This window comes from Vulpes lagopus, chromosome 23 (assembly GCF_018345385.1).
Source record: "Vulpes lagopus strain Blue_001 chromosome 23, ASM1834538v1, whole genome shotgun sequence".
Classification (NCBI taxonomy): Eukaryota; Metazoa; Chordata; class Mammalia; order Carnivora; family Canidae; genus Vulpes; species Vulpes lagopus.
In genome coordinates this window covers 20,961,228-20,984,339 of record NC_054846.1, presented here as the reverse complement: position 1 = coordinate 20,984,339, position 23,112 = coordinate 20,961,228, and positions in this window count along the sequence as shown.

Below are 23,112 nucleotides of genomic sequence, written 5' to 3'. Positions count from 1 at the left end.
CTTACCATATGACCCCCCATTTCTACTCTTTGCAATTTAATGAAAAGAAATGAAAATATATCTTCATTGAAAAGCCTGCATGCCAAGTAACTAAAAATGGGAATAACTGAAATATCTATCAGCTGATAAAATGTGGTGCAGCTATACAATGGAATGGCACTACTTAGCAATAAAAAAGAATGAACTCCTGATGTGTGTGTTCTGATAAGAGGAAAAAGGCAAGCACAAAACAATTCTATTAGGTGTCTTCTGTTAGGTGGTAGTTACCTGACTGTAATACATTTGTCAAAATCCTAAATCTATATACTTTAAAAGGATGAATTTTATTGTATGTAAACTCTACTTGAAAATATACAAGCATAACTTGAAGTAGGTTACTGGATTAGAGGAGAGAAGAGGTAACAAATTTAAGAAATGGGTCGAGAGGTTCAAGAACTGAATGACCTGAGTTTCAGAAAGAGTAGAGAAAATCAAGAAGCGTGAATCACCAAAGAAATAATTCAAGAAAATTTCTCAGAACTGAAAGACATTAGATTCCCAACTCAAAGAGACCACTGTATACTCAGTCAATGGATAAAAATAGACTTATATCAAAATACTTTTAAAATACCAGGCAGAAAGGGAATATCTTAAAAGTCTCCTTGCTGAGGGTTAGGGCAGGGGGAAATATGACAAGTCACACACAAAGTATCAGAAATCAGAGTCCACATTTATCAAAGCAAGACAGGAAACAAAAAGTCAAAGGAGCAACCTTTCAAAAGTATGCAAGAAGTTATTCTCTCTACCGCCAAACTGTAGGTTTTAATTGTCAGGTACAAGAAAGAAATGTTCAGATATACAGTATTTCAGACTTGTTTCCATGCACCTTTTCTCATGAAGCTACTGGGTGAAGAAGCTTTGCAGATAGCGTGAAGAAGTAAGAAGATCAGAAATCCAGGAAACAGGATCAGACTAAGAAAATGTGAAAGTTTATACCTAGAATGGCACGAAGGATTGCCCTGAATGAGAGCTGTCCAGGAATAGGCTCACATACCCTGACTAGAGAAGGTCACAAAAGGAAGCTGATAGAACTGTAATTTTGGAACACAGGGAAAGAAGGTTTAGCACATGGGGAAGAATGTGAGGATGAATTAATAAGAAGACTATAGAAAACCAAGCAAATAAAAAACCATGACATTTATTAGCTCCAGGATAAGGTGTTCAAGGAAAAGAAGAGGAGGAGGAAGAGAAGAGGAAGGAGTCACAGAATATACCCTTGCTCAGCTCGGAAAAATATTTACATGGTCATAATAATGCAAACACATAACATTGCTCGAAACCAAAGCATAGCTATATTTGAAGGCCTAGAACATGTGGGAGTTGTGGTGAGGAGGACTGGCTTTAAAAAAAGAAAAAAAAAAAGCGCTAAATCCTCATTTTCCATAGTGGCAACACTTCGCATTGAAACGTCAAGGACTAGCAATCTAAGCATGTTATTTAACAAAAGACTTGAAAGGGGTTGCCATTAAGGGGTGGAAAATGAGGAGCCAACGTGGGCAGAACACTATGGGGTTTGTAATTATTATTTTGTTTTTTATATTTTTTATTATTACAAAATGTAGAACAACAGGATTATTCAAACCATGTGCGTGTATAGATTCAATAAAAATTAAAGTCAGTTTTTAAGTCTGAATGCCAGCTAATAAAACCATCACTCCAACCAGGTGTGCTGCCTGGGGCTTCTGTGGGAACGCAGTGGGAGCACCGACCTGCACCTCGGTTCACCTTGATGCTGGTGCACCACACAGACTTCACAACGCCCTGTGCTGCGTTGATATAGGAGTATAGCACTTCCTTAGCACTTACCTGTGTCACACTGGTCATTATTGACTCAGGTAAGCCTCACACCAACTCTGTAAGGAAGGAGCCTGCTTTGCATCCAGGTTAGGGAGGAGGAAACTGAGAAAGAACTTCACTACCTCCCGTGGTTTTGCAGCTGTTTTGCAGAGTTGCTGACATGCCTTATCAAGCAGGATGGCCCTGGAGTCTGTTTCTCAGCACAGAGTTAAGGAGTTTTACGCGCCCCTAAGATCTCACGAAGGATCTTCCTAACCAGGTAGAATTAGCTGCCAAGCAGCCCAAACCCACACAATGCCCATCACAATCCATAAGCTGGAAGGTATACGGAAATCGCTGCATTGGGCCCTCGGTAAATATGAACGCAAGAGAAAATCCTGTCTTTCTCAAATATTTTTCAAAGGAAATAAAACAAAGAAAAGCAATAATCACACCAGAAACCTGCTCCCTCCTCAGGTAAGATACTAGTTTTGGAGACACTGACTTGAATATATAACTGCTAACTAATGCTTCAGGAGGGTGTGTTCTAACATATCTTGAATCTACCCTGAGGTATTACAGTGAGTAATTAGGTAATTTGGACAAGAATTAGGACCTATTTTTCAAGATAAGTTCTATTTGCAGCAAGAGACTTTTTAAGCATTTCTCTTTCTTTTTTTTCCACTTTAGACGATTTCAAATAAGAATTCAGGAATTAAAATATTTGGGAAGATCACAAAGTATCTTAAATTTGAGTGAAATTTCTCTTTCAGCCAACTTTTGTGTCATTATTTAGAAGTACGCATTAGCCAGAAATAACCATGATAGCTCAGTGTGCATTTCCCCCCATTTTTCTAAATTTATTCAATGACACAGACATACATATCTGTAACAAAATAAAATTATGCTATACATACTAGGATGCAACTTGCTTTTCTTTTGTCTGTAATACATAATTAAAACATTTCCAGATGAGGTACAGAGTCTTACTTGGTTATTTTTAGTAACTACATGGTATTCTATAATATGAATATGTTCTAATTCATTAACCATTATTGATAAACTATTAGATTGTTTTCTTTTTTCTTTGATTTTCTTTTTCTTTCTTTCTTTCTTTCTTTCTTTCTTTCTTTCTTTCTTTCTTTCTTTCTTCTTTCTTCTTTCTTTCTTTTTTCTTTCTTTTTTGCTATTACTAACCATGTCACAATGATCATCCTTGTGCAAATATATTTACAGATTCATATTTTTAATTCTGTAAGATATGACCTAGAAGAGGTCTTTTAAAACACAAATTAGATCATATTTATTTGCTTCATACCTTCTAATGTCTTCCCATTTAGAACAAAATCCAAACTGTTTTCCATGGCCTTGCCAAATACTTAACCCCACCCTGTGCTTCACAAGAAGGATAATGGCATTCTGACTTTCACTTCTTTATCCCATATACAATTTCCCTTGTTCCCTAACCCATCACTTCCATGTCATAGTGCCTCTCGTGAAGGGACATCGCATGCCTAGGCTTTGCTGTAATGAGCAGAACTCATCACTAAATGTTCACCTTATGAATCTTAAGGCCTGAGCTTGACTTTAAGGCAAGGGGCCACATGATTTTGCTGGGCCATGCCAGCCACCTGGAAGGAGCCTGAAACAGTCAGTTCAAGCACATTGACAAGAACCTTTCCAATTCCTCTAGACAATGTGACATCTTAGTTTTCTGGCCAGGATACCTCAGAAGGACCCAGTCAAATGTCTGCAAGTGGATTTTCTTCTGATCCTTGAAAGGATACCACTCCAGATTCAATCTGACTTCAAAAAATAAGAAATGTGTTCTTTCTTCTACAAAGATAATAGAGCTAATTGTACTAAATAGAACTTAAGGAGAGCACTAGAAATACTTTGTATCTCATAAAATATCAGCAATTGAGAGGAAGCCAGCACCACACCTTTTTATCCATCTAATTTTAATATATTAGTTATATACATATATATATTAAGATTCATAGACAACAATGTTGAAGATCTAAAATTTGTCAAAAATTATTGTACCAAAGTTGAAGGTGAAAAATCTCATTAGACAAAAATAATGCTGAATTCATGATCAGTATCAATAGTGAAATGGCCCATAGAGTTAATCTATACACTGATGCTAAAAATTATAGATTATTGTAACAAATTGTAGGTATAGACGTTTTCCTTTCTGTTTCAGAAATAACCCGGAGGAAAATATCTTTCTCTGCCTAGAATTCTGTGAAGGAGGTTCTGGCTGATTCATTAACAATGTTTGACTTTCAAGACTACTAACATAAGCCGGTCAAAGTAAATAACATTCAGAAGGATGTTGGATTGTTCTAGACACCTAAGATATTTGACATGGCAGCTGAGTCAGGATGCTGGACCAGAGAAATACATTTTCGTTATAGATGTCACATAATTTCTGATATTAACTAAATAAGAAAGGACCTAAAAGGTTGAATATGGAGCAATTTGCTTCCTAAAAGCAAGTTATGTTTGTTTTTGTACACTGGTGATAATAATGCCAGGGGGAGAAAAAGCAATAAGCCATAATTTTTTTAGTGTTTCTTCCACGGAGTTCCACTTAACAAAAGTATTTTTGTAAATGGAAGATATATTGTAGAACATACAAAGAATAGGAAAATAATACAAACGTTCACTTTGAGACTTTGAGTTATATGATTCTCTAATTCCTGACTTATAGGTACCAGTAGGAAAGGTTCACCCAACTCACTGAGGCTGAGGGGGAGCCACACTGACTGTTTTTCATGAAGCAAGAGGCATGGTACAAGTCATAATTCAATCCATCTCAAATGAACAAGTATCTGAGAGACACGTAGAAAAATAAAGAACTATAGGCAAAATGGGAAAACATATCTGCAATATTTTGTGCTGTAAGTAGTTTAAAATTCTTAAGATAGTAAGACCTCTTATGACTCAAAAAGGAAAAGATGGACAACCCAATAGAGAAAGGCACTACAGATAAGGACATGGAATTCACACAAAATAGAGGACTAAGTTGCCAATAAATATGTTTAAAAAAAAGCAAACCTAGTATATGGAAATAATGAGATATTTTTTCTCTACCTCCATTACATGAGCAAGTTTTCAGTGTTTTTTGTTTGGCGGGTTGGTTGGTTTTTCTTTTTGATTCTGTTTCAAGTAATATGAAGTTCTGTTGCCACTTGATTATCTTGTTCATATCTTTGCTATGAACTGCAGTTCGGCAGTTCATAGCAAAAGCTGGAAATGTTTACGTTCATTTCAAGCTGTTCGGTGCCAGATACTCTGCTAGGCACTGAATTAAAAACTATCAAAAATGACCCATCCCAGGCCCAGTGGACCACATAGACTCACTGGATGCAGGAGCACACATGCTGTTATATGAAGAGAAGGGGACTACTATGGTAACTCAGACTGATATTTTTCTTTTTTTTTATTTTAATGAGTAAGAGTAAGTAAGTTGATTGGAGGTGGTGAGGGTCAGGGAAGATTTTTATAAAGTTAATAATTACTAAAAGCTTCCACGGCCCTTTATCAGCAGGAACGTAACTTAAATCACTAACCATCTCCTAGAGCAACTGAAGTAACAGCAACAAATTTCTTTTAGGGTGCTGGGAGCTAGATCAAAAGTGATCCCCAAAGGATCTAATAAGCATGAGGTCAGGGCCCAAGCTGCAAACTAAAAGGGTACATTCTCCAGACCCTCCCAGTAAGACTGGTATCTACACAACCTGAAGCAAATAATGCCTCTGGCTCTCCCTGGGCCCACATTCCAATTCCTGTTCGCATTACTCCCTTTCCTGTGTGATTTACAGTGCATGCTTTTAAAATGCAGATTTTTTTCAAGGTTTTATTGTTAGCATTTAAGTCATTAGAATTGTGGCCTCAGTATAGTTACAGAAATTGACTACAAATTCCAAGTGTCCGTGTACGCAGGACTCAGTTATAGATTCTCATCTTTAATCCTTTGCTCATCTATAGTATTAAAGAAATTACGTCTTAAGACGAATGTAGAACCAGTTCCTCTTTAGATTTGTTATCTGTTTTCAAGAACTTTTTTTTTCTTCCTGCCTTCTTTCTTCCTGTATTTGGAGATTATTTGAATACCATGTACTGTAAATGTGTGTGTTTAATGCATATAGAAATGTTTTAAATCAAGGAATTATAAAGAGGGTATGGGTGTATTCAATTCTTTTTTCTTAGAACACAGCTCTGATGGGTGCTAAAAAAGATTTTTTACTTAATGAAAGAAAAATACAAATACAACAAATTAGATTGGCTCTTGTAATTGGCAGGTGTTGGGTTTTCAATGGAGACAAAAGACTACATTTTAGAGCCATTCTTTTCCTTGTGTCTAATTGAAATTTTGTTTCATTGTATGAATCCACAGGGTGGGGGAGTATCTATCCAAGGTATTCTTTGAACTGTCAAAACAGAGTTTCCATCAGTCCTTGCCTAAGGGAGCTATGACCTGGATAGAAAATACCACAAAGTATTAAAGCAAACTTTAGTTTTTTTGACTGCCCCAGTATCTTCCCCTTTTCCTCCCACCGAGGAGTTGGTTCACTGTGGTCTTGTTTGGAATATTCCATGAAGAACACTGACAATGCATCAGATTGGTCATGGTATGAACAATTTTCATGGATGGAAATACAAAGGCCAGGGTTAAATGAAAGCCTTTATAGCAGCTTTGAACAGTAATAAATTCTGATGAAAAGTCTCCCGCCCTGCAGACCATCTTAATCTTTTTCAGGCACACACTGGATAGCTTACAGGAGAAGCAGAGTCTTCTGCAGGAGAGAAGGAAAGAACAAAACCAGGGGCCTTTCATTTAAGCTCAGAGATAAAATTCATCCAAATTTCACAAAACAGTCTTGGGATGTAAATCAAATGAAAAATTCCTTTCATAGTTGGCCCACTGGTGTGCCACCTAAAATGACCAAGCGTGCTCTTCCTGTTTTCTCTGTGTGCCTAAGGGTGAGCTGGAACAATAAGCTGCTGGATGCTGTGATTTATTTGATATTGTAACCCAATGCAAAATGACCTCTGGTATATGACAGAAAATAATCTGGCTTCTTTGAAGGGGGTGGGGGGTGGGGGGAGGGAATGGAATAAGTACTGGTGGCGTTAAAATAAAAAGTAAATAACTTATCACTGTAAGGGTTTCCAAGTATTGCAGCCCACGAAGGCCTGCACTCTGCTTGGAATGTGATAAGGTGGCCAGGCCAGTTGTGAAATACTTCTTTGGTAGGAGCTCTGAGCTGACAAGCCATATAAAGAAGTGTTGCAGATTAGAAGCTGATTTCTTGTCAACATATCAGGGGTGGTCCTTTCACAGCCTAACAATGTGAGGGACACTGAGCCTTGACAGAAGAAGAAACAGAAAAGCCTCGCTTCTAAATAAGAGGAGAAAATGCACTTCAATAATCTAATCTGGACTTTAACTTGAATTGAGCACAGCCTTCTACAGTTGATAAGCAGGGGATATGGAGTGAGGCCAGGAAGCTCACAGAAGGAGCTAGAGCTTAAAGTCAGAAGAACAAAGGTTGACCCCTTTCTTCGTTACCTACTAACTGGAGGATCCTGGGTGAATCTCTAAGCCTCCCTGGGTCTCAGCTTCCTCTGGGTTGAACAGATATAATGATACAAGCCTCTCATCATTGTTGTGAGGTTTAAATAGGATAACAAGGAGGCTGATCAGCAGAGTCTGCCTCGTCCTGGCTCCTTCTTCACCCATTCCCTTAAAATAAGAACATCGCCAAATCAGTGGGCTCTACCACTTTTTATTGTACCTAAGATACAGAGCACATTTATCTCACCAAGCACCGCTCTTCGACAGTTTCTGGCTTTAGTATTTCGACAACTGGAGAATGAATTTAGAAGTTTTCTACTGGATTCTACAACATTGTCTGATGTTGGCCTGAGTCATACAGATTTTTTTTAAAAAACTCCAGTTGACAAGTACTTCTCTGGAAAAGTCACAATGACTCTATCTTAATTTCTACTTATCCTGTACACCATGAATCAGTGCACACTGGTCAAGGCATGACATAAAAGTCATCTAAAAGAGAACGAACTCTAGGCATGCTAGTTACAGTGCAGTGCATGCCTACGGTTTAAGGAACCATCTCCTAATAGGAAAACTAGTCATGCAAACCTAAGTTCCTCTCATCAGGAAGGAGCAGTGAATGTCTCTGTAAATTAGCATTATAATATTGACACAAGCAAGTGTTATTACTTATGTCCAGCCTACGAAGAGCTTCAGTTGGTCTAGAATTGATCAGTAGGGATCCAATAAAAGAAAACAGAATTTGTAACAGTGAAATCAGGCACTTCATAGTCTAATCCTTACATAACAGAATAAGAAACTGAAGCTCTCTGGAGGAGCCTGTGACCTGCACAGTTACTGAGTATCTGAGCCAGAACACAAACCCGGCTGTCTCCTCAGAGGCCCAGGCTCCTTTTGCGTTGCTGTTTCAGATCTCCCCAAACAGGCTCCCGGCTATAATCACAAGCTGGAAATAACCTAAACATTTCCCGAAGTTTTGAAAATGTCACATACATCAGTGCTTTCTAAGATGGCTTTCCAGAGACGTTTAGTGACACTGGAAAAAAAAAGCTTTTCGCAAAAATGAAGCCAGCAGATGGTTATTGTGGAATGGCCATCCCAGTTTTCAACCCCACAAGGTATAAATAAGTACAGAGAAATATCCACTCTTTTGAATGATCATCCAACCCTCTTGAGGTTTTCATCCTCACCAGCCATAAATATCACTTAGCTCTTCCATTCATTTGTGGCCTGGTAATATACCCCACCAGGAATTAAGAATTTCTCATTTCCAAAGCTGGTTTGACCACCCACTTACTGTGTGGCCTTGGACAAGTCATTTAGCGACATTCTCAATCTCAATCATACAGTAAGAATCTTGACTTGACTTATGGCAATGACCTTATTTGCACTTACTACAGCTTTCCATTTGCAAAGCTGATTTTAAAAAAAAAAGTAGCATCATGGTATCACACATATAGGTTGTGTCATCCAAACATGGCAAGATTGGAACACGGGAAAAAAGTGGGAAAAACCCATCAGCACACCACAGTTGAAAAAGACTCTTAGTAACGAGCATTCTTACAAATTATGTTATTAAAAGCAAGGCTCTAATGAGGAATAAATGTCCATAGAAATTTACCACATGTCCATTAAAACACAGTTCCTGCATGAAGCTTCTTTAGAAAGTTCCAGAGACATAGCCTTCACTCTTAGGCTGGGTTAAGAATGGTTTCTCTATGATCTCATAACCCCTTGATTACACTGATGTCATTTCACTTATCACATTACATTATAGTTATTTATTCGTGTATCTGTAGCCCCAGTAGACTTCAGGCCTCACAGGCAGGAACCATGTCTTATCATCTTTACATACACATTGCCTGGCACACAATAGGTATCAAATACCTGGTTTCTTGAGCTCTACCATAATGGGACAGTTGGCAGCATACGGAAGAAGCTGTGCGATTCTGTTCTCGCAGCCAGTGGAGAAATGAAATGATGTTTTTCTGGTAGAGTTTTATTTCCTCAACTTATAAAAAGACACTAATAAAGACTTGAACTTTTTATGAACAATATTTCAGTCTCTCTCACACCTATCTTACTTTAGGGCCTTGAGACAGTGGTCTAAGTATGACTATATCTTATTGATTCTGGCTGAAACACATACACACACATGTGCACACATACATACACTTATACACATACACACACTCACATGCATACACATACATCCACATGTTCATCACATATTCACACACACTTCACATACATACTCTCTTTCTCTCACACATCAATACACACATACTCAAGCCAGAAGACATGCAAAAGAAATAAAATATTGAAAATTTGTATAGGGCTAGAAGTACATGGTAATTATGGGAAGGCCAATAATTTACCTTCATCAATAAGACCCATAGACTTTAGTCCAGGAAACATACCTTTGAGAAAACAGTGAGTGACAGCTTAATATATCGCTCTATACAGGCCTGCTGGCACTCAGCACCTCCTGACTGCTGGGAGAATCTATTGCTATAAATTGTACCAAAGTCAAAGGGCCCTCATTCCACCTTGAAAAATGCCATTTTTCCTGTGAATGTTCTTCTGAGTGTGTTGGAACTTCTTGCCATAGGAATTTAGGTTGGGATATAGATAACCTAAGGATCCTGAAGAATGCCAGCATTCATTCACAATTGTTTTATAAATATTTATCTTTGATACATAAGTCCAAGATCATGCAGAATATTTACCATTTCTGAAAAAAATCAAATACAGTAAAAAAAAAAATCAAGAAACACAAGAGCTAAGCTGCTTTTTTTTACTACTACTACTACATTATTTTGACAATTTTAGTATATCCTTTGTTGCAGTTTCCTATGTTAATGCAAGATGACACTAATTTGTTACTATTATTCTGCCTTCAATTCTTTCCTCATTTCTTTCCTCTGTTTTGATAAAACAAGAGAGAAAATGCTATCATAAATCTATTATTCCTAAGGTAAATTGGCATGAATCAGTGTCACTATGGTAAAGAGAAAGCAGCCAGTAAAAGTCGAGGGGGAGGCTGTGGGCTCTAGAGCTAATCTTCAGCGGCCACATGAATTTAGTAGAGTTACTAAACCTCTCTGGGTTTAATTTCTGCACCTGCCAATGGAAACATTCCTTAGACAGAGACCCAGCAGCTTAACAGCTCACTCAGAGCCATAAAAGAGGAAAGAAACTGTACGGCCCTCGCCCATCATCACCCTGGTACAGAAACTGATCCTCACCACCATAGCCAGCAAGATCGAGTGACAATGAGCAATACTGTCCCCCATCTACCACTACTAAAGTCTAGATGCTACTTGGGACTCCAGCCCAGGAGTTTTTCCTATGGTAGGGGTGGTGGTGTTTTACTCAGAAAACTCTAGGGATTTGGGAATGGAGAAAACAAAGAAAATGATGGAGGTGTGGGGAATGTGCCAGAATCCAAGTTAGAAACGGGTGAGATTAGCCACAGGATCCCTTCTTTGGGGGTCTCAATCTTCAAGAATTTGTCTTTTTTGAAATCAAAGAGAAAGCCAAAGAGAACTATGGCTTTAATCTCGTTCTTCCTTTATTATAACTTCTTTAGGAAATTGCCTTGACAATTTAGGATAGAATGTAACTAATCGAAATATATCTAAATAGTCTGCTGTGCTCCTCTTCCGGAGACCGAATTGGCACAACAGCAGGAGGTGTGGTTCCTTCCCACTCTTTCTGGGCACCAGCAAAGTGGGGTCCTCAGCCTGCTGAGTACATGACAACACACAGCTCCAATATGCCCTGGAACCTCTCCTAGCAAGGAGGGGCTGGGGAGAAACCCCGAAGGTGAGAGGAGCTTTCTAAGGTGGGCAAGCTGGAGAAATAGTAAAACCAGCCCTTCTTGCTGGCCCTGAACGTTAGGTAACTGTGGACCAAAGACATATGGCAAAGGGCCCATCAATCAGGTGGTGTGAGGGAGGGGAGGAGCAAGGAGAGAAAATAAAAGCAAAGCCAAAACACCACCAACAGTGACGCAAATACAGTCAACAGCCTGAAACCACAAAGGAGTCTTCACATGTAAACAGTACCTCAGTCCAGTTCATTATCCATCTATCATTTGAATCCAGCCAGGACCTGGAGAGGCGGAAGGGGTAACCTGAAGCATCCAGGATCTGTCACCACGTGATCTGTTAAATGCAGACTTCAGCATATCACAGAGATTTATCTTTGATCTCCAAATTTCATTGATTTTTTTTTTGTCTTTTCAGAAAGGATATTGCTCTTATTCTTCAATGTAATCAACTCATTACTAACAGTTCTAAGCTCAGTAATTTTCCAAATACAATTTGATTTGCAAATATCATGACTCCAAGAGTAAAAAACAACATGGAATTTGTAAATACTAGAATCTATGGGGATTCTTCTCCTAAAACTAAATTTCATATAAACCTCAAACAAATTAGTAAGAAAAATCTTCAGCCCTCGCACTCCCACCTCCAGGTCGACAGCAGGTTACAAGTAGCACCAATCAGGGCCATACAAAAAATAAAAATAATTGTCACAGTCAAGCTCCCTATAAAAACTTCAGCAGTTAGTAGAAGCCCTGAAACAACTTTTCCTCACTTTAGAGGATATAATTTTCAAGTTCATTTCTCAATATCTGGAATGTATTACATACAACTCTTTAGATATAATTTTTCCCATCCAAACATGGATGGCTTGAGGGGATTTTTCATATTTCTTCCCCCATCACTACTAAGGAAGTGCAGTGCTTAAAGGGCTTTCCAGGTTCCCTGGGGCAGTTTCCCCACTGACCTGGGGGTACCTGTAAGAACTCGAGTTTTCTCCATCCTGTTCTCTGGCCTGCCAAATGAGGATACTGCTTCTTTCCAGCAGCCATGTCATTCCCTGAAGCCACATTGCATAATACATTTCAGATCTTTAGTCACAATATACTAAACATACCCAGGTCCATTTTAAGACTGATTTTGCCCCCTAGTTGTCTCACATAGTATCAAATAGGAGAGGAAATTAGGTCAAATTAAAACTGGCAATAGATCGCCAGTGCTAAGCAGACTTAATGTCCCAGGCTTCTAGTATTCGTTTTAATTATGACAGGAAGGCTACACGTAAGTGAAGAAAGAGCATTCAAGGTTTAAAGATATTTCTTATTGATACAAGAGGTAGTCATTAATTTTTTGAGCATTATAAAGTGTTTTATTGAAGTATGTTACTCTTAACGGCTAGATTTAGATCATTATATTTTTGTAGTCTTGAACATGGTTAAGACAGCTTTTTGCATTTGTTTCCTTTCCAAGAAAAACATCAAAACAAAATTGAAAAAACATTAGCTAAGTGGTTAACTCTTATTAGGAAGTAGCTGAAAGCTTAAGGTAAAATTGGAAGTACAGGCATGAATATGACATGCTTCCATTAATAATGGAGAACTTGAGTTCTTATCGATTATACTTACTCTTTGGAACGTGGACAGAAATCTCACATTTCTAAAGCTAATGGATCCCCCAGATTTCCCCAGCTCCCCTAACCTAGGAAGACCAATGGATTACACAGCCACCACAGCCAGACATCCCTTGTCCTTAATATGGCATCTGCCTTTCTCTTCCACTGCTGTCTACATGCCATCAAGATTCTCTGCTCACACCAAATCAAACCAAACTACCTATGTGTGACATCTTCTTCCACTCTTTCCTCTTTCCAAGTTCATGGAAATCAGGTTATAGGAGACCCTACAGATTTCATTCAAGTTATGTCAAAATGCTAGCTCTTAATGAGCACATTGAATGAAATTTCCCTGGTTCTGCACATTCTGTCTAGGGCAGAGGTTGGCCAAGTAAAGCGCTCAGGCCATATGGTACCAGTTTTTTTTTGTACAGGTCATAAGCTAAGAATTTTTTTATATCGCTTCAAAAGGCTGTGGGAAGAAGGAGAAGAGAGGATGGAGGCCAACGAGGAGAAGAGAGGGCGAGAGGAGGGACAGGAGGAGGAGAAGAGGAAGGGGGGAAGGCAGCAACAGCCCAAGTGGCAGAGACTGGATGTGGCCTGCAAAGTTTAAAATACTGTAGAGCAAAGTTCTGGTCTGGAGACCCCTGGGTCTAGAGACATGGTTGGCCTTAGTTGCAGAATGTGATTTCATTTTAGATCATTTAGGATGAGGACATAAAGAAAGTGCAAGAAGGAAACTGTAGCCAAATCTGACCCTGACACAAAGGAAATTCTGACTAAAGCCTTTTCTAAATAGTTTCCCTTGTGTGGCAAACACTGTTGGAATATCTCCCCAACAGATATTCTCTGGCAATCAGGATTGCGTATCAGGCAGCCATGTGTTTCAGGGGGGCCTCAGGCTGTCCTCCTCCTCAGGGAGGTAAGTTTCAGTGAATCCAGTTGAGGTAATTCCATTCCCCTTGCCAGTGATTGGTTTGGGATTTGGCAAAAGTTGTAAATCTGGCCAATAAATCATAAGGGTAAATTAGCTGTGGGATGCATGAAAACAGTTTACTTATTCTTAAAAGAGAATCCAAGGAAAAAAACATGTCTTCTTCTCCCCTGTCACCTTTGGACATCGCTCGTAAAGACATAATGCCCAGAATCACTGTAGACATCCTGTAACCCACAGACTAAGGAGATAGGTCTAGTGGAAAGTTGACAAAAAAAAAAAAAAATCAACTTTCAAGCCACCTACCTGGGAATTTGGTATGTAAGGTAATGAAATTTCTCTACTATCAAATCTGCTTCTAGTTGTTTCTTTCCCTGTCCCATCCCCTTCAGATCAGAAGCAACCTGATATACCCTGTATAGGTAATGGCTTACAGGAAATATTTCTTGGCTTCATCTATCAAAAAAGAAAAAAAGGAAAAAGAAAAAGAAAAGAAATGCTGATCTTGTCCTAATGGAATAAGCAATATATTTATTAATCTATCCCTTCTGATACATAAGTTTTGAATCTGGGATAAACACATCTCTGGGTACAGTTTTTACAACTAATTCTTAATTTAGAAGAACTATCATAAAAAATAGACTGACCCTCCTAACTGTTGGTAAGTAAATGGTTTTACTTGTATTCAGAAGGGAGATTAGATTTTGGTATAGTTTATCAAAGTTTCTAAGCATTCTACTCAGCGGTATATGCATCCTTTCGCTCACAGATATTTTTCAATAATACCATGGTATTTTGACAATAAATGTCAAATTACTGAGTGAGATTAATGTTAAGAGTCAGAAGCAAAATTCCCAAAAGGGCAGAGCAAATCTTCAAACCCAGGAAGCTAGCTTCTCCACCCCCATGGCCTCTCCCTCTTCCCCACCCATGTTGACATATTCCACACTCCCCCTGCATCCAGCATGCTGTTGGCCATGTGTGTAACCACACTTGTGAGAAGTTACAATAGTTTATTCTTAATGTCTTGGCTTTTACAGCCTAAATTGAGGCCTTTAGTGGCACTTGGAAATTATTTTTGTGGTTTACTTTTATAGATAACACATTTCCCACCCTTACCCCTTTTGCTGGCTCCTTCAGAAACTTGGTTGAGGGAAACCACACAGAATTCTGAAATCTGTAGGCCAGGTGCCCACATCACAGTAACTGGGATCACCATACTGGTGGGTTTTGGCAAGACATCAAAGTCGGTTCTTTCTCCTATTATCATTCCTAACAGGAAATTTGACTCCAGTGAATATATATAATATTTTCAGTAGCTTTAACTCATAACCCATTAATTACTTTTGGTTTTATTTATTGTGCTTCTGGTATTTCTCTTAAATTTAAAACTCTCCAAGAGTCTTTTAATTTTAATATTATACTATTATTTATGGGAAATTGTAGCAGGGATACTGGTGGTAGTAAGAAGGAAGAAATTGATGAAAAATTTTTGTCACTATGCTCTTCCCAGATAACTGAATTCACCAACTTATTTTGCAACGTATGCTGTTGTCTCAACTTCAGCCTAGGATATTTTCTTGTCTCTATCTCAGCACACCAGTAGGCTGGCCACTTATTCACTTACTCACTCATTTATGTGTCCACAAATACTGATTCATAAGGTGCTATGACCCAGATGTTTACAAAGGCCCTGGGGGATTCAGTGATAAACACAATAGACCCAGGCCCTGTCATTATGGAGCTCACAGCCTCATAGAAGAACAAAGCCAAAACAAGAAAAGAAGCTATTACAAGTGGTGGTAAGTGTCATGAAAGAAACAAATGAGGAGCTGAGAGAAAAAATAGGCAATTTTTTCCTTTGGAAAGATTTGAGGAGATGAGTAGTGAAGGTGTAAGAAGAAGACACCCATACAAACACTGATGTTGAGATTGTCCCTAAAAATGTTGACTCTATCCTCTGATTTTACTAAAGTTCATATCATTGTGCGTTATCTATAAGAACAGACTCTGTCTTACTTCCTAGCAGTCTCCAGCTGGAAGAGTCTTTATTATCTTTATCGTTCCCCTGTGTCAATTGACCAGAGCCATAGGGGAGAAAGCTCTTTCTTTTGGAACATTAGGACAAGTACAATTGGCTTCTGGCCTAGAGTTCTGTTAAGTGACTTCTGCATTGGAGCAGAATATGCAAGAAAATTCCAGAAGTGAATAGTCTTGTTAGTGAGGAGTGGGGAGCAGAAATCTTCTAAGTCATATGCACTCAAGCATGGTGGTCTGTCCTTGCCTCTCCCTTGCCCTATTTCCCTCACATCCTCATCCTTATATACTCATACTATTGAGGTAAATGGCAAAAATGGTATAGTAAAACAGTAGCTGTGAAAATCAGCTATAGGTAATAGTGCCCCATGAAAAGAAGCTCACATTATTAGAGAAGAGACAGAAGAAAAAAAAGAAGATTCATATGTATTCTTGTCCCATAGACATCACTGCGACCTGAATTCTGAACAGGAACCCTCACTCCAAATGGGACAGAGTTGTTTGTTGTTTGTTTTTTGTTTTTTGTTTTTTTTATAATCTGGAAAATTTTATTTTAAAAATAACTCCAGTGGGTCTGGATCTCTACCATGTCTTCTGTCTCGGATTGGTATGAAGGCTCTGTGCCACTGTTCTAGTCCCACCACTTCTAGCCGCACAGGTGGTTCTTGCCACTCCAATGATGGAGTGGACGCCTTTGCTTCCAATTTGCTAATTTCTTCTTTTGTTTACATGTTTATGGGGTTTTTTGTAATAATAAATTTATTTTTTATTGGTGTTCAATTTGCCAACATACAGAATAACAACCAATGCTCATCCCGTCAAGTGCCCCCCTCAGTGCCCACCACCCAGTCACCTGCACCCCCCTCCCTCCCTCCTCCCCTTCCACCACCCCTAGTTCGTTTCCCAGAGTTAGGAGTCTTCATGTCCTGTCTCCCTTTCTGATATTTCCTACCCATTTCTTCTCCCTTCCCTTCTATTCCCTTTCACTATTATTTATATTCCCCAAATGAATGAGACCATATAATGTTTGTCCTTCTCCAATTGACTTACTTCACTCAGCATAATACCCTCCAGTTCTATCCACGTGGAAGCAAATTCGTCGTTTCTAATGGCTGAGTAATATTCCATTGTATACATAAACCACATCTTCTTTATCCATCATCTTTCGATGGACACCGAGGCTCCTTCCACAGTCTGGGTATTGTGGACATTGCTGCTAGAAACATCGGGGTGCAGGTGTCCCGACGTTTCATTGCATCTGAATCTTTGGGGTAAATCCCCAGCAGTGCAATTGCTGGGTCGTAGGACTGAGTGAACTCTGCATAGCTCATAATCTCCAATGCTGCCAAGTCACTCTGATGAGTTTACAAGAGTTACAAATCCACCATTCGTTTCTTCCTCACAGAAAACTGATGTGAAAAATACAAGTCATGCTTGGCTACCTTTTCCAAGATTTAATATTCAGAGAGGTGATGGGCTCATCATAAGTGCCAGAACTCAGAATTAAACAACATTTCTGGCTATCAGCTCTATAAAGTGGTATTCTCTGGGAGTCTTTGGGAGACATCTGAACACTCTGGTACCACTCAGTCAAATCTTCTGGGCCAAGCCTATGGATGTTTCAAAAGAAAGCCAGAACAGCCGAGGCACTGGTTTTCATGAAGTTCTCGGAGGCTGCCTGCCAAAGCGAAAGCAGCTGAGTAAACTTGGTGGCCAGACCCACAGCTCAGTAAGTTAGCCCCACCGAGAAGTCAGCCTTGGCAGAGTAAATCCAGCCCCATCGAAATGGATTAAACACAAAGCTTATCTAACAGTTTGGTGGGAGACACTACAATTCTCAGACTGCCTCTAAAAGAGTTAGGAAAGGGGAACATAGTCTGGGATGGACCCAGATTTTGAAAAGGTAACATTAGCCTGAAAATGTATTAGGAAGGAACGGATTCTTCTTCCCTTCTTGCTTCTTTTCCTCCTCCTCCTTCTCCTTCTTCCTTCCTATCAAAGTTAAATTATTTTAAAATGGAAATATTTTCTTTGCATTCATGACTTACCCAACCCATCAGGTTAGCTGCATGATTTTGTGATGGCCAGTGGTCAAATGGAAATGTTAGGTAGAAGCTATAGACAGGAGCAGTCGAAGGAATGCCCGAAGGAATGCCCGGAGGCAGAACCCCAAGTCCTTGAAGGGGAATAGAGACAGGAGCTGGACGTAAGCCACGACAAATAAGCTATATATTAAAAGCGGGGGGGAGGGGGGGGGGGCGGCGGGCACAAATCCTGAGTTTGTGGCTTCTAAGACCCTGGGGCTGACAGATCAAGAGCCACTGTGACACACAGGTACTCTCCTCTTTCACCTCTTTCACCCCTTAGACTCATTATAATTAATTCATTTGCATTGCATCTACAGCCCCACCCAATGGAGAAAAGCTACCAAAGCAGTTCTGATTACAAACCTTGTAGCTTCACAAACTCCCCTTCTCAGCCTTTGGGAGGAGTTTCCTAAATGAGTGGAAGGAGCCTCTATTAGAGACCACCCACCTCCCACTGCACTGCCAGCTCCTCCCAGCCCAGAAAGACCCAATAATATCCAATCCCAAAAGAACCTAGGCCAGTTCCACCTTCCAGAACCTGCCCACTCTCCCACCTTGATAAACTTCTTTGGGAGCACTTGGGTGGCTCAGTGGTTGAACGTGTCTGCCTTTGGATATGGTTGTGATCCTGGGGTACTGGGGTCCTGGTAATCAAGTGCTGCATCAGGCTCCTTGGAGGGAGCCTGCTTCTTCCTTTGCCTATGTCTCTGCCTCCCTGTGTGTGTCTCTCATGAATGAACGAATGAATAAATAAATAAACAAACAAATAAATCCTGTTTTGTCCATGCTACTTTCCTTCTGGCTGTCTTTATTTCCAGGATTCTCACATAAATCTCATGGGGAATCCAAGGACAGAGACCCACATTCACACAGTGCAGACTCTCATCCATAAGAGAAAGAATACTGAACTTACCCAGGGTTGGGTACTAACCCTAGACCTACCCATCTGAACGAGCCAGTTAAAAGTCACATTAACCTAAGTCTGAGTTTCCTCTTTTGTTAAAAAACGCAGTTAAAGTGAATATGGGGCCCTTATTAAAAGCATATTGGGAGAAAACCCAAAATATCAAAAGAACAATGATTATTTAAATACATTAGTAAGTTGTCAGGTTTTAACAACTTTCAAATCCATCATAAGCCAATAATTAAAAACGCCCATAGAAATCAATCCTGCAGAACTTACGTATATCACTGGGTCTCTTATATACACTAGAAATGTGTTCATTCCTGTGGCAAAGTTTTGCATGGTAGCACCTTAAGGTAGGACTTCCTTAATTTTGAAAGTATAAAGACACCATGAAATAAGTGAAAATGACTCAACAAAATGAATACATAACAGCACAAAGATTGGGAGTCCCAAAGACAAAGAAAAAAGAAAGAGAAAGATTCTCATTAGGCCAATAAGAACATTTTAGGTGTAAAATAAATAGGAAAGAATAAAATCAAAATAACATTATGTGTTGATAATTGTGAGTAAAAACTAAAGTATAAAGATCAAGAAATGAAGTCCTATAGGAAAACACTGGGCTTTGTGGCTTTTTATTATTATGCAGAAGGCTTAATGGCCTTTGCTTTCTATCTTAGGAAAGATCATTTTAGCTATATTTTAATTTTCTCTTTTTGCATATTTATAAAAAATCACTTAAACAGAAGCATTGTCACAGTGAAAGGGACCTACATTTTCAAAGGGTCCTGAGATCATGAAAGAAGTGGTCAGTGTCCTTAGCAGCAGAGCACTCCAGGGAGGGCCCCTTCCCCCTCCAGAAAGCTGAGAGCTACTTACTGGTGCGTGAAGTATTTGTGTTCTCTCAAGACCCTGCAGTTAAAGAGAGAGAGAGAGAGGGTGGACCCGGGGTGGACCAGATCAACGTTAGCAAAGCAAACCTGACACTCTGAAGCTTCTGGTAAAGCAACTCTCTTTCTTAAGGAGTAATTTTCTGGGGCCCCCAGTAGGGGTGGGGGCAGCAGCAGAGCAGCTCCCTCCCATCACCTGCTTCCCTGTCTGTGGTCATTTTCACAAGTCAGCAGGGGGTAGAGGCAGGAGGCAAATCCAGCACATCGTCAAAATAACCAAGTGTTCTGTGCCAAAAGGAAATGTGGGCTAAGAACTATAATGAGAGGGTAAGCAAGGAGCCACTGGTTCCAAGCAGCAAGATGTGTCAGCGAGAGAGAACAGCAGCCCTGCTGGCCTGGGTACAGGCCAGAGCCTTAATCTGTAAATCACTGTGAAGCCCAATACGTCAAAAAAATGTGGCCACCCCTGGAGTAAAGGCATAAGGCAACAAAATAACCTCCTGCTCTAACCTCCTGCGGATAACCCATGTGAAAATACAAAAAAGCGCCAGCGTCCAAGAGAAGGGAAGGGTAGCTTGCCAGAACCTAATTATATTTAATCAAGATGGCGAAAAATGATGAGCACGTGTCCCATAATCCCAAATGGAAAACACACGCATATGCACACGCACGGACACACACACACACCACTCCTAAGAAGGCTTGACTGTACATTCTCTCATCTCCCTTTATAAGCCTACTCTAAAATTTCTGGCACGGGCCTGAAAGTCATTAGTAATTTAGCTGAAACGTAAAATTTTACTGCATCGCATTGGTAGCTATTATAAGGTATAAATCTGCGTGGCTCTGGCAGGTTGAATTCCCTCCTACTCCCCTTCATCATGCTACAAAAAGCATTTAACTGTGCTGGGGGTACAGGACTCACATTTTAGAATTAAATTAGAGACATGAGCATACTAAAATACCCTTTCTTTTCTTGATCCACACCAACCATTTTGAACTGCTTTCTTGGGCTATGTCCCACTAGAGAAAATGTGATCTTCATCAAGAAATTTGGATTCAGCAAACTGCCTTACAAAAAACATAGTGTACAAAATCATCAGCGCCAACAAAATCTGTGTTTGCTTTGCCCACATTTATCATATCTTCCCAGGCCCATCATTTTTGGAGGTTGTTGGAGAACACAAACAAGCATCTTACTCATAAATTCCAAGTTTCCCAATCAAATGAAGCTAAAAGAAAGACCACGGATGCTGTTGTTTTGTTTTGTTTTCAGAAATTTTTCTTGTATTCTTACAGTTTATTTCGTGATTTTCTTCAAAATCCTTCCTGGAATCTCTAGGGCTCAGAGACAAATATATTTTCATCACTAAAGTATTTTGTTTTTGAGCATAGTACCATTAGCACATGAGCTCTGAACCTGTACTACCAGAGTGACTTAGTAGAAGGCATATGGCACTGGGATTGACACCTAAATTCTATCTCTTTGGCCAAGGATAGCAATTATAAGAGCTCGTTCAACAAGCCTGCCATTCTTGTGACCACAGCAGCTAGTATTAATGGTCACAGAAGTAGGGGCTCAGGTAAACCTCGATCCAATAGCCCCTTCTGATTGAATCAAAACACAGGCTGCGTCTTTTTCTCAACACGAATCCACAGGTAACCATGACCAATTTATCAAAGTTAGCACTTGAAACAACAAAACTCATTTGTCTTCTCAGGGATAAGCTGTACATACTAGGAGCACAGGGACCATAGTCATTCACTGTGTGGCTCTGGAACGTACCTCAGTATCCAGCACATCGCTGGCTTCAGAAAACATTTATTGAATGCTACTGAACTGTCTGATCCCTCCATTAATTCCAAGAGCTTCCTTCACTAAATAGCTTCTTTTCTTTATTTTGTTTTCCTAGAAAATTGGTAGTGTGTTAATTAATTACTGGTTACCTTATTCTGTTACCAAAAAAAAAAAAATTTAAATGTTAATTAAATGTTACCAACATCATTAACTTTTTTTTTTCTTTTTACAATTAATACTGTGTTCAGTATGACTTAGAGCAAAGTACGTGGGCATGTTGTCTATTCCCTACTCCCTAGCTGGTTAGTATCTGGAATGGAGTAGCCTGAAATACAAATAAATATAGCTTATGGGTTTCCTTCCACTTTGGTGTCCTCTAGAGGGAAAACCCAGTCACCTTTATCAATCTTGTCTAACTTCATAATGTCATGAGAATTTTCTTTGTCTAAGGAAGCAGAACACTTTTTTGCCATGTTATTGGGAGTATCGATATAAAGGTACTTCACACCTTTACTAGTAAGAATACTTTCAGTAATAACTAGCAGAAAACTTCACTGGATGTGTTTAAACCATAAGGGAAGGCTCACTGGCTCATATAATTAAAAATACCAGAGACAGAGTAAGTTATAGGTAAACTTTGATCAAGCCACTCAGTTATGAATCCAACATCTTTTTTTTTTTTTCTTTTTCACTTCTTTCTAAGTAGCATTCATCCTAAGACTGGCTTACTTTACGGTCCCCAAATGGATGCAACTGCCCAAAGTAACACACTTTCTCATTAATTTCTTCAACAACAGCACCGATGTTCCAATATTTCCAGGAAAAGATATGAGATTTAATCCATACAGGTAGCTTAAAATGTATGCCCCAACCTTAACTAGTTATTATAATTTGTGAATAGGACTCACTGATTAAATAAGCCTAGCAAGCTCATGTGTTCCACCTTAGACCCAGAGGTGAAATCATTTTTCTCAGAATCACACAGACCTCCAAACAGAAATCAGTACTATTAGAAAAGGATTTTTGTAAATGATGCCAAAAAGTCAGCCAATAAATATCTGCCATATTTAGGGGCAGTATCTCTTTCAAATGACCTGAGGCAGAAACTCCTGTGTGGTCTATAAGCCATGAATTACTGTCTCCTGAGCATCTGTTATGTTTTACCTCACAAACATTGTAAACAGTATGTAACTCAAATATCTTCTAATCTAACAGCCTCTAAGGACTAATAGAGTTTGGAGGGAATGCATAATTCTTACTGTCACTATAGCCTCTGCATTTATGCCTTCAAGGATCACTCTCCCATAATATTCTCCTACTTTCAAATATTCTCAAGAGGCCCCATAGGTATGTCTTGGGCATATGGAAAAAGGAACACATAGTCTCTGGATATTTTGCCTCCAGCCAGGGTGTATCAGAAATCTACTTGTCCATAGGGCAGTAACCATGGCGATAGGACATCAGCCATCCTTGCCAGGCTCTCACTGGCCCTTCACCAGACTACCACACCCGCTGGAGAATTCGACCCTGGCTATGATGTCATATCATGTATCCAACTATAGAATAACACCATGTCCATTTCAATCCTTACAAACCACCTCACATAAAGCACTGCTTCATG